This window comes from Mastomys coucha, unplaced genomic scaffold, assembly GCF_008632895.1.
Source record: "Mastomys coucha isolate ucsf_1 unplaced genomic scaffold, UCSF_Mcou_1 pScaffold15, whole genome shotgun sequence".
Taxonomy (NCBI): domain Eukaryota; kingdom Metazoa; phylum Chordata; class Mammalia; order Rodentia; family Muridae; genus Mastomys; species Mastomys coucha.
The window spans coordinates 13,627,838-13,638,244 of NW_022196897.1; the positions used below are offsets into that span (position 1 = coordinate 13,627,838).

Below are 10,407 nucleotides of genomic sequence, written 5' to 3' on the forward strand. Positions count from 1 at the left end.
CTAACAGCTATACACTGAGGAATTGCTTCGCCTGCATTCGAGACCAAGGGTCCAGATGCTAATTTGGCCACAGGATGCTGGCTGACTGAGGGCAGGGCTTTGCCTGCCTGCTTGATTTCTCAGTGAATAATACACTCTGGACTGAAAGCAGAAACCATGCCTCGGTCCCATATTTTATTTATTCCTCTCGCCGTCCGATTCCCTTAATTTCTCCTAGGCTTCTTCTCCTCTTCCAGAAGACCCGTTCATATGCAGCTGCAGGCAGCTGCAACAGTTAGCACCCAACGTTGGGCCTGGAAACGAGGAGGTAAATAGAGAGCAGTGCTGCCTTGTGAAGCTTTACAGGAAACAGAAATAAGAAAATGGTGTCCAGCACAGGTAAACAATTTATGGAGTGCAAGAGGATACCAGCTAAGTTGGGACTACACTGGTCCAGTGTTAATCTCACTTAGGGTTTGGTAGCGACAGGATCGGAAACTTCAAATAGGCAATTGTCCATAGTCAAAGAACTACATTTAGGCATGAGGAATAGGGCATAAATAAAGTAAAAAATAGATAAAAATAGTAAAATACAAAAACAAAACAAAATATATGTATATATATACATGAGAAAGAGAGATTGAGACTGAAAGAGGATGGATTTCAGAGCTATCCCAGAGACAGAGAGAAACCGAGAGAGGTCTTGCTTTCTCTATGGCTCATTCAGGAGAAATTCCTAGTCTTAACTCTGTGTTATACTCGGAGCACCAATGTGTCTACGTGTTGGTTTGTGTCTGTCTTTGTCTTGTGATATGAATGATTGTGGTTCTGTGTTTTGTGTTGTAAATAAAAGATGGTTGACACAGCGGAGACTGAGTTAATTTGCCCCGCTGAGAAACTGCTTTTAAGAAAGGGTAATTATTGACTTATAAGTTATTGGGTATGGTAGAAAGCTGTAACACGGTAACAAAAAGTTAGCTTAAAACTGGTAACTCAAGACACATGGCATGAGTCAGCCAAGATGGCCAAAATCTCAGCAGATAGACTCCAGCTAGAGTTTAGCAGCCATGTGGCGCCATCTAGCAGCTGCGGTTTAAGTTATAGGCCATTTAGCAGGCGGTAGATGTAGTGTTTTTGATATTGATTTTAAAGAGGGCAAATTCTTTGAAATTGGGTTTTGTTCTCCAAAAGTTTTGGTTAAGCCAGGCAGTGGTGGTGCATGCCTTTAATCCCAGCACTTGGGAGGTAAAGACAGGAGGATTTCTAAGTTCGAGGCCAGCCTGGTCTACAGAGTGAGTTCCAGGACAGCCAGTGCTATACAGAGAAACCCTGTCACGAAAAAACAAAACAAAAAACAAAACAAAACAAAAGTTTTGGTTAATATTACAAAAGAAATTTAGAAGTGTAATCTTTGGGGTGTGACTCAGGTAGTATGCTCAGATATAGAAATATTTACATTTGAGATAATGCAAAAGCGTAGAGAGGCCTCAGTAAGGCCAGTGAGGCTTTACCTTTGTTATACAAACCCTGCCTAGTTAGGTCTTCATGACCTCGCCTCTCCTTTCTGCTGGAGAAATTGTTTTTTAAGACAAAACAGCATTATCATAGTTCTGTCCAGGAGCTGTTCAAAATAAAATTTAAATTTAAAATTTATAAAAGGTCAATGAGGCCATAGAATATGTGGAAACATTGCAATCTGGCCTGCCTACTTCATATAAAATTATTTGTGTATTTAAAAGGTTGTTTTTCCTTCTACATCCTAGTAATTTTAAAGATTTTTCTTCTAGTGAGTTTGTAATCATTAAAAAATTTTGCCTTGCCAGGCGGTGGTGGCGCACACCTTTAATCCTAGCACTTGGGAGGCAGAAGCAGGAGGATTTCTGAGTTTGAGGAGAGCCTGGCCTACAGAGTGAGGTCCAGGACAGCCAGGGCTATACAGAGAAACCCTGTCTTGAAAAACCAAAAAAAAAAAAAAAAAAAAAAAAAAAAAAAAAAAAAAAAAAAAAAATTGCCTTTAAAAATGGCTGATAGCCTTACATTATATATAATGTTTTTGTCCCTGCTTCAGTACAAGAGGCTAGGACTTTGAATTTTTCAGTGTACATTATTTATTATCTAATCCCTATGTTAAGACCTTTGCTTTTATGCCATGAGCTTTAAAAACTAGTATTAGTTGCTCTAGAAAAAGTTTCAGAGGTAATATCTTTTTCAATATTTAAACCTCAGTTATGTCAAGAAAAGTTGTATTAAGTAAGAAAAGATGAGTTACTTATTTCTAATTACTTTTGCCTAAGGCCTTACCTTAAGCTCACCACAAGACTTAGGCTTTGAGAGACTCAGAGATTTTTGCAGAAGGTAAAAAAAAGATTCTGTAAACAATTGCTGTCAATTGTAATCAAATGTTTGGGTTTTTGAATATGCCCACAGCAACTCTTTGGCAAAAGATAACATTAATATAAATTCATCTTTCCTCATATTCAAAGCAAAGTTTTAACATCCTATTATTAATAAAATTTTTTTTTCTTTTTTTCAAGACAGGGTTTCTCTGTGTCGCCTTGGATGTCCTGGAACTCACTCTGTAGACCAGGCTGGCCTCGAACTCAGAAATCTGCCTGCCTCTGCCTCCCAAGTGCTGGGATTAAAGGGGTGCGCCACCACTGCCTGGCTTACATAGAAAAATTTTCATTTGGCCTATTATATAAAATAAATTTTAAACAAAATGGTAATTATTATCTAAAAAACAAATTGTTAAAATTTGCTTAAATATATGTTTTTATATTTCCTATAAATTTATGTATATAACCCATAATAATATATACATCTACAGCCCTCCTATGGGAGAAAATTATATGTAAGTCACATGTTTAATCTCATGATTTTTCCCCCTACTTCAGCACAAATAATTAAACTATGTGCTGTAGTCACAATTTATCAAGTACTAAAATTAAGCCTTAATTTGTATATTGATATATGTACACATGTATATATCTTAGCTTACAATTGCTTATGATAATTTGACATTAAAAAAAATAATTCTAATTTAAAAATTAAAAATAAGGCCGGGCAGTGGTGGTGCACCCCTTTAATCCCAGCACTTGGGAGGCAGAGGCAGGCGGATTTCTGAGTTCGAGGCCAGCCTGGTCTACAGAGTGAGTTCCAGGACAGCCGGGACTATACAGAGAAACCCTGTCTTGAAAAAACAAAAAACAAAAAAAAACAAAACAAAAAAATTAAATATTAAATATACATATGTAACTATTAATACCTTTTCAGACTTTTGAGTTGCAATTGCCTTAACATGAAAAGCAACAAAAAATATAATTTGTTATTGCCTACATTATATTTCTATACTTAATGTTCCTAATCAGAGTAAAACAGATTATGGAACAATTCCAGTCAAACATTTAAGATATTTTGTCAACAATTAATGTTACCCATATTACTGAGATAATTTATAATTCTCAGAGACAATAATTAATGTGTACTTCGCACTTTTGAAATTTTGATTTTTAATAATTAATGGAGGGGGAATCATACCCTCCACTCCAAAGTTATCTCCAAAAGCATATCTTGCTTTTTGCTTGTTTTAAAAATCTTTTTTGCAGCCTGATGCTAAAGGTCAGTCTACCACAGATTGCCATTGGTATCCACACATTTCCAGTTCTTATGCCATGGTAAAGTGTCGAGATCCACTTACTAACATGTGGTATGGTCCTGACCCCTTCTTAATTTGGGGAAGAGACTCTGTTTGTGTCTTCTCACAAAGAGAAGACAGAGCACGATGGCTGCCTGAAACATTGGCTCGTCAAGTGGATGAAGATCCAGAGTCTTTTTAATAAAAATGTTTTCAACTAAAATAATGGCTAGAAATTTTTATTAGCCAACAAAGTTCACTTGGCTGAAATAGCCTCCACTTTGCTTCCTGAGACTTAACAACAGTGGCTTCCCCCTACACCTGGAGGCCAAACCTCGGGCCTGAGTGTTGCTAATTTGCAACTGAATTGAGTGCCTAGGATATCCCCAAAGGTAATGTTAAGCTTGCTGCTTTTAAACTTTTGAGCTTTTGTCTTTAGCAGGTTCATTACAGATATGCAAGCCCTGCTCCAAGCTGGACTTCAGAGAGGCTCTATGTGGCAGTTATTCATCATGATGAAGACAAGGCGTTATATACATATTGTGGCTTTCATTTGTATGGGAAAAAGGTGTGCTGAGGGCCTGCAGCCAAGGATGGGTCACTGGATCTATGGCTTTCACCAACCTAAGACAGAGTCATATGCCAAGAGGTCGTGTTCATTAATAATAGACACTAATAGACCCAGTTTGTGCAAATACATACAAACTAGCTGCACGTGGTTTCCAAGACTGGTGAGGGAAAGACCAGTAGATCTACACCTAAGACAGGCGGGGCTGCCAAGCCACCATAATTCCCAGGCAAGACTATGGTGCATAAATATATCTTATGCTCAGTCCAGCTTATTTTTAATAGATAAATAAGGAGGAACTGTGAGTCTTCCCCAGCCAGGAGCTGGCTGTCTTAGACCTTGCCTTGCCACAAACAGCCAGCCCACATAGGGCAAGGCTTCCTGACTTAAACAAAGCCCTTTTTGTTCCTGCCACTTCTCTGCCTCAAGGTTTCTGCTAACAGCTATACACTGAGGAATTGCTTCGCCTGCATTCAAGACCAAGCATCTAGATGATGCTAATTTGACCACAGGATGCTGGCTGACTGAGGGCAGGGTTTTGCCTGCCTGCTTGATTTCTCAGTTGAATAATACACTCTGGACTGAAAGCAAAAGCCATGCCTTGGTCCCATCCGATTCCCTTAATTTCTCCTAGGCTCCTTCTCCTCTTCCAGAAGACCCATTTGTATGCAGCTGCAGGCAGCTGCAACAGTTCTGCAAGATGCAGCTCACAAGCTCCCAGGGATGCCCACTTGTACTCTGCATAGAAGTCTGCTGCACACTAAGTGACTAAAGCTCCTTATATAGCCATTAGGCCTCTGGAGACAAGCAAGCCTTCGCAGGCTTTTGTGCACCCAGAGCTATAGTTCCTAAGCTCCGGAGACAGTGTAGCCCTATCCCAGCTCTGGACCTACTGCAAAGCGCCTGGCAAGCCTGCCTTCCTGGAACATATATTCGTCTCCAACTCCCTACTCCACCCAGTAGGCAACATGCTACCAGCAATTGCACAATGGACTGAGTGGCTTGGATTCTGTCTCCTTATTTATTAGTCAGGATCTGTGGACCACACAGCCCAAACCAAGGATGTAGGCTGTGTTTCCACCCACACCAGCTCAGGAATTCAGCATTGCAGGGAATGAGAATCATGGCCCGGATGGTGGCAAGTAGAAAAACTCCATGCATCCAAGGCTGGGGTCTCCCAAACCTATGGTGCCTCTGGCCACATCACACTATGAGTGGTCTTCATACATCTCAAGTCCAACTGTTTCTGGGATATAAGCACTGTTCACACACTCATCATCCTGGGACCTTATGAATTCCAGAGGTAATAAATGTTGCAGAACATGCCCAAGGCTTGACTTTGTATGGCCCAGAGGCGATTCTGTCTTTACACATTGGAGATATGTCCACATTTCTTTGGGATCCACATTAAAATAGGTATGAAGTAAGATGGGACTAAGCCCAGCAGAGACCCAGGTCTGGGCAGGCGTCCAACAGCAGTTTTCAAACTCTTGTTCAGGTAAAAGAAGAAACTGAGGCATAACCTCAAGGTAGGGATTAAAAAACCCTCATAGACAGCCCCTTAGTTCCAAAAGGTCTTCTACAAGCTGGATAAAACCAAATGTCAAGAACATGCTTGGAAAGGTTCTGAGCATCCAGGAAGACAGCCATGTGATCAGGAGTCTCTAGTGAAGTCCATGGAATACAGCTGCTCCCCCAGAAAAAGAACCTAGGTGTTCTGTATCTCTGCGTGGTCAGTGGTGGTGATGGGGAGACCAGACAAATGGCATCACACTTCTCTTTTGTTTGTTTGTTTATTTGTTTTATTATTAACATCAGCTGGACTATATGTGGCCTTAAACATCAAGCATTGGACAGGAAAGAAATAACAAGAAAACAGACACAGGAGGGGAACAGGAGTAACAGCAAGATTCCCTAATAAAAATTGTAATTCAGGCCTGGTGAGATGGCTCAGAGGGTAAGAGCACAGACTGCTCTTCCAAAGGTCCTAAGTTCAAATCCCAGCAACCACATGGTGACTCACAACCATCCATAATGAGATCTGATGCCCTCTTCTGGTATGTTTGAAGACAGCTACAGTGTACTTATTTATAATAATAAATAAATCTTTGGGCCGGAGCTATTAGGGCTGGAGCAAGTGGGGCCAACTGGAGCGCATGAGCCGGCTGGAGCAAGCAGGGTTGACCAGAGTGAGCAGAGTCCTAAAAAGTTAAATCCCAACAACCAGGTGAAGGTTCACAACTATCTCTACAGCTATAGTGTGTACTCATATGCATAAAATAAAATAAGTCTAAAAAATATTGTAATTCGCTCAATAGGTTAAGTTTTGGTGTTATGAAATCAAACCCCTTCCCATTCCCCAAAGTTGCAACCTAAGTGAGAGTGTCCCCTGTGGGACCCAGCCAGGTATTCTGCGTTCCCTCACAGGCTGTGGCAGACACTGTGTAGGTGTAACTCTTGTGAACGGTGTCAACTTTTCACTTGCTTTAAATAATCTCCTCTGCTTCTTAAACATTCAGGTTCACTGGGATGATGTAATTGCAGGGAAACATGCCGATCTGCCCATGCAGGCTCCTTTCCACCAAAAGGGATCTGATTTATCCATGACATGAATAAAGTCTCCTCTGCAAAAGCCCAGCTTGCCCTCTTCCTGGGGGTCAAAGTCAAAGCATACCTGGCCATCCGTTGGTGCTGTGGCTCCTGGTTTATGTCCCGTAGGAATATCTGCTGGTTCCTGGACACAGATGTTGATCTGTGGTAATCTACCAGTTCATTCAAAGAATTAAACTTCACCACCCACAGGAAACACTTCCTGGCCCCAGCACATGATTTCCAAACCTGACAAATAGGGAGAAGTCCCCAGGAGCACTCTCACTCTTTTGGATCAGGAAGGCCCCATCATGCCGCTGTTTACTAAGCATTTCTTCTGCCTTGGCTCTGGGGATTTTGCCAAAACAAAACAAAACAAAACAAAACAAAAAACCACGGATGCGGTCTCATTTCTATGTAATTCTTGGGGACGAAGCTGTCTTTCCCATTGAGTTCTGCCTTATACCAGTTCTGATCATATTCTTCATTCAAAACATCATTAAGGATGTTCCCCCTTGAAGCTCAGCTCATTGTCAGCAGTAGCTTTGAAGTCATATTTGGCCACAGCTTCCATTCTGAGCACCGCTCAGTGCTCAGTAGCCTGAAGCAGGGGGAGGGAAAATCTTCCCTGCTGAAGAGCTCTGGGCTCAGCCTTTCCTCTTCTGGGGCTATTCCTGCACACTGGAACACACAATGCACACATCAGAAGAGCGATGATTAAGAGAAGTGGCCAGATTGAAGGCAGCCCCACACTGCCAATTGGCCTATACTCGTAGCCCCCACACCCCCTGGCTCTGCAGGGCTCAGCCGCTCCTCCTCCTTTCCAGGTAACAGCTCTCCTTCAGCATCATACTTTTTTGGGGGGGGGGCATTCGAGACAGGGTTTCTCTGTGTAGCCCTGTCTGTCCTGGAACTCACTCTGTAGACCAGGCTGGCCTCCAACTCAGAAATCTGCCTGCCTCTGTCTCCCAAGTGCTGGGATTAAAGCCGTGCGCTGACGCCGCCACCACCACCCAGCTAGCATCACACTTCTTAACTGGAAAACCTATCCCAAAGGACACAATGGCCTATAGTTTCAGCTTGCAGGGCCCGGGCACAAGGACATACCAGAAAAAGGTTTGCCCCCCAAAACCAGGACAGAACAAAGCAAGACACAGCCCTGTATGTATTCGGATACCTGGCAGAACTGGCTGCTGTCATCCAAGGAGCTAGATGGCCTCCACAAGCCATACACCACCAGCACCAGCCCCATGGCTTCCTGGCCTGTGCCTTATAATTTAATCAGAGAGTAGCTACTAGGGGCAAAGATGTGAAGGGCCCCAGCAGACAGTAACACAAGCCAGTAACAAGTCAGCAGCAGGAGTCGGGGCCTATCAGCTGGTAGGACCTTTGGAATCCAAACCAACGGTCCCTCCAGGATGGCACCAGAAGCCTAGAAGGGAGTGAGAGCAGTCTGCAGTCTAACAGCTGCAGGGTATGTGGGAGCCTCTTCACCTTGGTGGGCATCTGCAGCATGGGCAGCTCCTGTGGAGTGGAAGATGGGAAGGACTTGAAAGCCTGCCTCCACATTGGCACACCTTCTCTAATAAGACTGCATCTCCTCATAGTGCCACTCCCTATGGGCATAGCATTCACACCTGAGTCTGGGGGCCACTCCTATTCAAACCATCACAGTATTCCACATCCGAGCATCTCTCAATGGATAGCACATCACCCATCTTGGCTTCTCTGCCAACCATTCTGGACGTAGAACCTGATAGGCTGATCTGAACTGACATCATTCTTATACTCAGGGAGCACTTAAAGATTGCAGTAGAGTCTGGTCACACAGCTTGGCTACAAGGAGCTAGAAAGAGGGATAGGTGACTAGGGGATTCTTCCAGGGTATCCACCTGTGCAAGGAAAGCTGTCTTCTGAAGTACCCTAAGATAGGCCTCTGCTTCTCTTTGCCAAGCATCACTAAGACATGTATCCTTATATTCTTTCCACCAAGGAAGTCTCCCACCAAGTCCAAGTAGGGTTGGGAGTCACTTCCAATGTAACGTGTAGCTTAGTGCATTAAACATGTTCACACTGCAACCATCAACATTTTTCTCCACCACTTGAGTTTCATAAGGACTGAAACTGTCCCTAAGAAACACACACTACCCCACTTCCCGTCTCTGACTCCTGTCATTCAGCAAGATTATCATGTCAGTCCCCACTGTAGGATGTTAAGGCTGAGCATGGATGTACTTAGCATACTGCTGACCCAAGATGTACACAGACACTGGGTTATCCCACCTCTGAGCTATGTGCTGCTTCTGCTGCTAACATAGGTGCAGGACCTGCTGGAGAGCTTGCTTTCACTTCTTTTGAGTATCTCGGGATTGATGGATCATATACCAGTCTATATTTGATGTTTCAGTAAACAGCTGCTGGTGAACCTATGATTGGAAAACATGCAGCAGCCAGGGGTGGATGTGCACCACGCTCCAGGGCAGTCCTGTGCTTGGCAGCCCATGCCTTGGGTAGTTAAGGGGTTGCCCTCACCTACCTTTGACCTACATCTTCTATTGTCCTTTAGGCCCATTTCCTTGGCACAGAACTCTATCTCCACAGCCTTTCTGTCCATCTCCCTCTCCATTTCCTTCTTCTGCCAACCCTCCACTCAAGATCTTCACTTTTTACAATTTGCTATGGTTCTCCACCTCCCACTCTCTGTCTTCATTTACCTGTGTGCCACACTCACTTCAGTGTAGTCTGCATGATTGCAGTCCCTGAAGCAAAAAGCTTCAAAGAAGCTAGTCTCCTGGAGCCTTTTTGGCATTCCCTAACTTAGAAGTGGTCCAGATTTGTTCTTGTGATAGTCGATGGAGGTTCTCTTGTGCTTTCTTTCTTATTAGGTATAAAGATGCCCTCATGGAATGATTTGACTAATAGTTAAGCTAAATTGGACATTGCTTTCTGACCTCCACCAATGTTCCAACATCCTAATCTATGCTGAGCTGAACCTCGGCTTAGAATTTCGTAAAGAATGTTACCCATTCAGACTAATTGCCTCCAGCATTTTTAAGGAGATAGTGAAGGAGGTTGGGCATTGAAGTTAATTATCCCAGGGCAAGTTCAACTAAGAATCCTCATTACAGTCAAGTATGGCAGACCACATTAGAATTGCAACTGAGTCAATCCCAGGAATTAGATTATTTTTTGTTCTAGGGAAGGTTAGCAACAATGGAGCCCCTGGGGCATACTTCTGCTAGCCCATAGGATTAGCATAGTTGGGTGTTTACTAAGGACTGGCTGGTGGTCTCGGTTATACAATAGACTGAAATGGAAACTCTTTGCACCTGGCTTCTAAGATTAAAATGACCTTAGATAAGGCTGACTTTCTTTCAGTTGTAACCACTGCTTAGTTCCTGTCAATTTACATGTATATACTTTTCTATAGAACCATTGTGCTTCATATGACCTCTATGTACTTAGACTGGTGTATTATCTAACTTCCTTTTTGTCTTCTGTAATGACCATAAAAGTCTGATGCCTATTTTGAGAAAACACACTCAGATTCAACACTCTCTTGTGTCCATGTCTGTGTGTCATTTTTTTCACCAACTTCCTGCCTGCCTGATTACCAGGATCCCAATTTCTCCCGTGG

General features: G+C 43.0%; 1 pseudogene; it reads right to left on the reverse strand.

Moving 5' to 3' along the window:
• Positions 1-6,289: 6,289 nt before the first annotated feature.
• On the reverse strand, positions 6,290-7,721 carry LOC116091900 (annotated as a pseudogene).
• Positions 7,722-10,407: the final 2,686 nt, after the last annotated feature.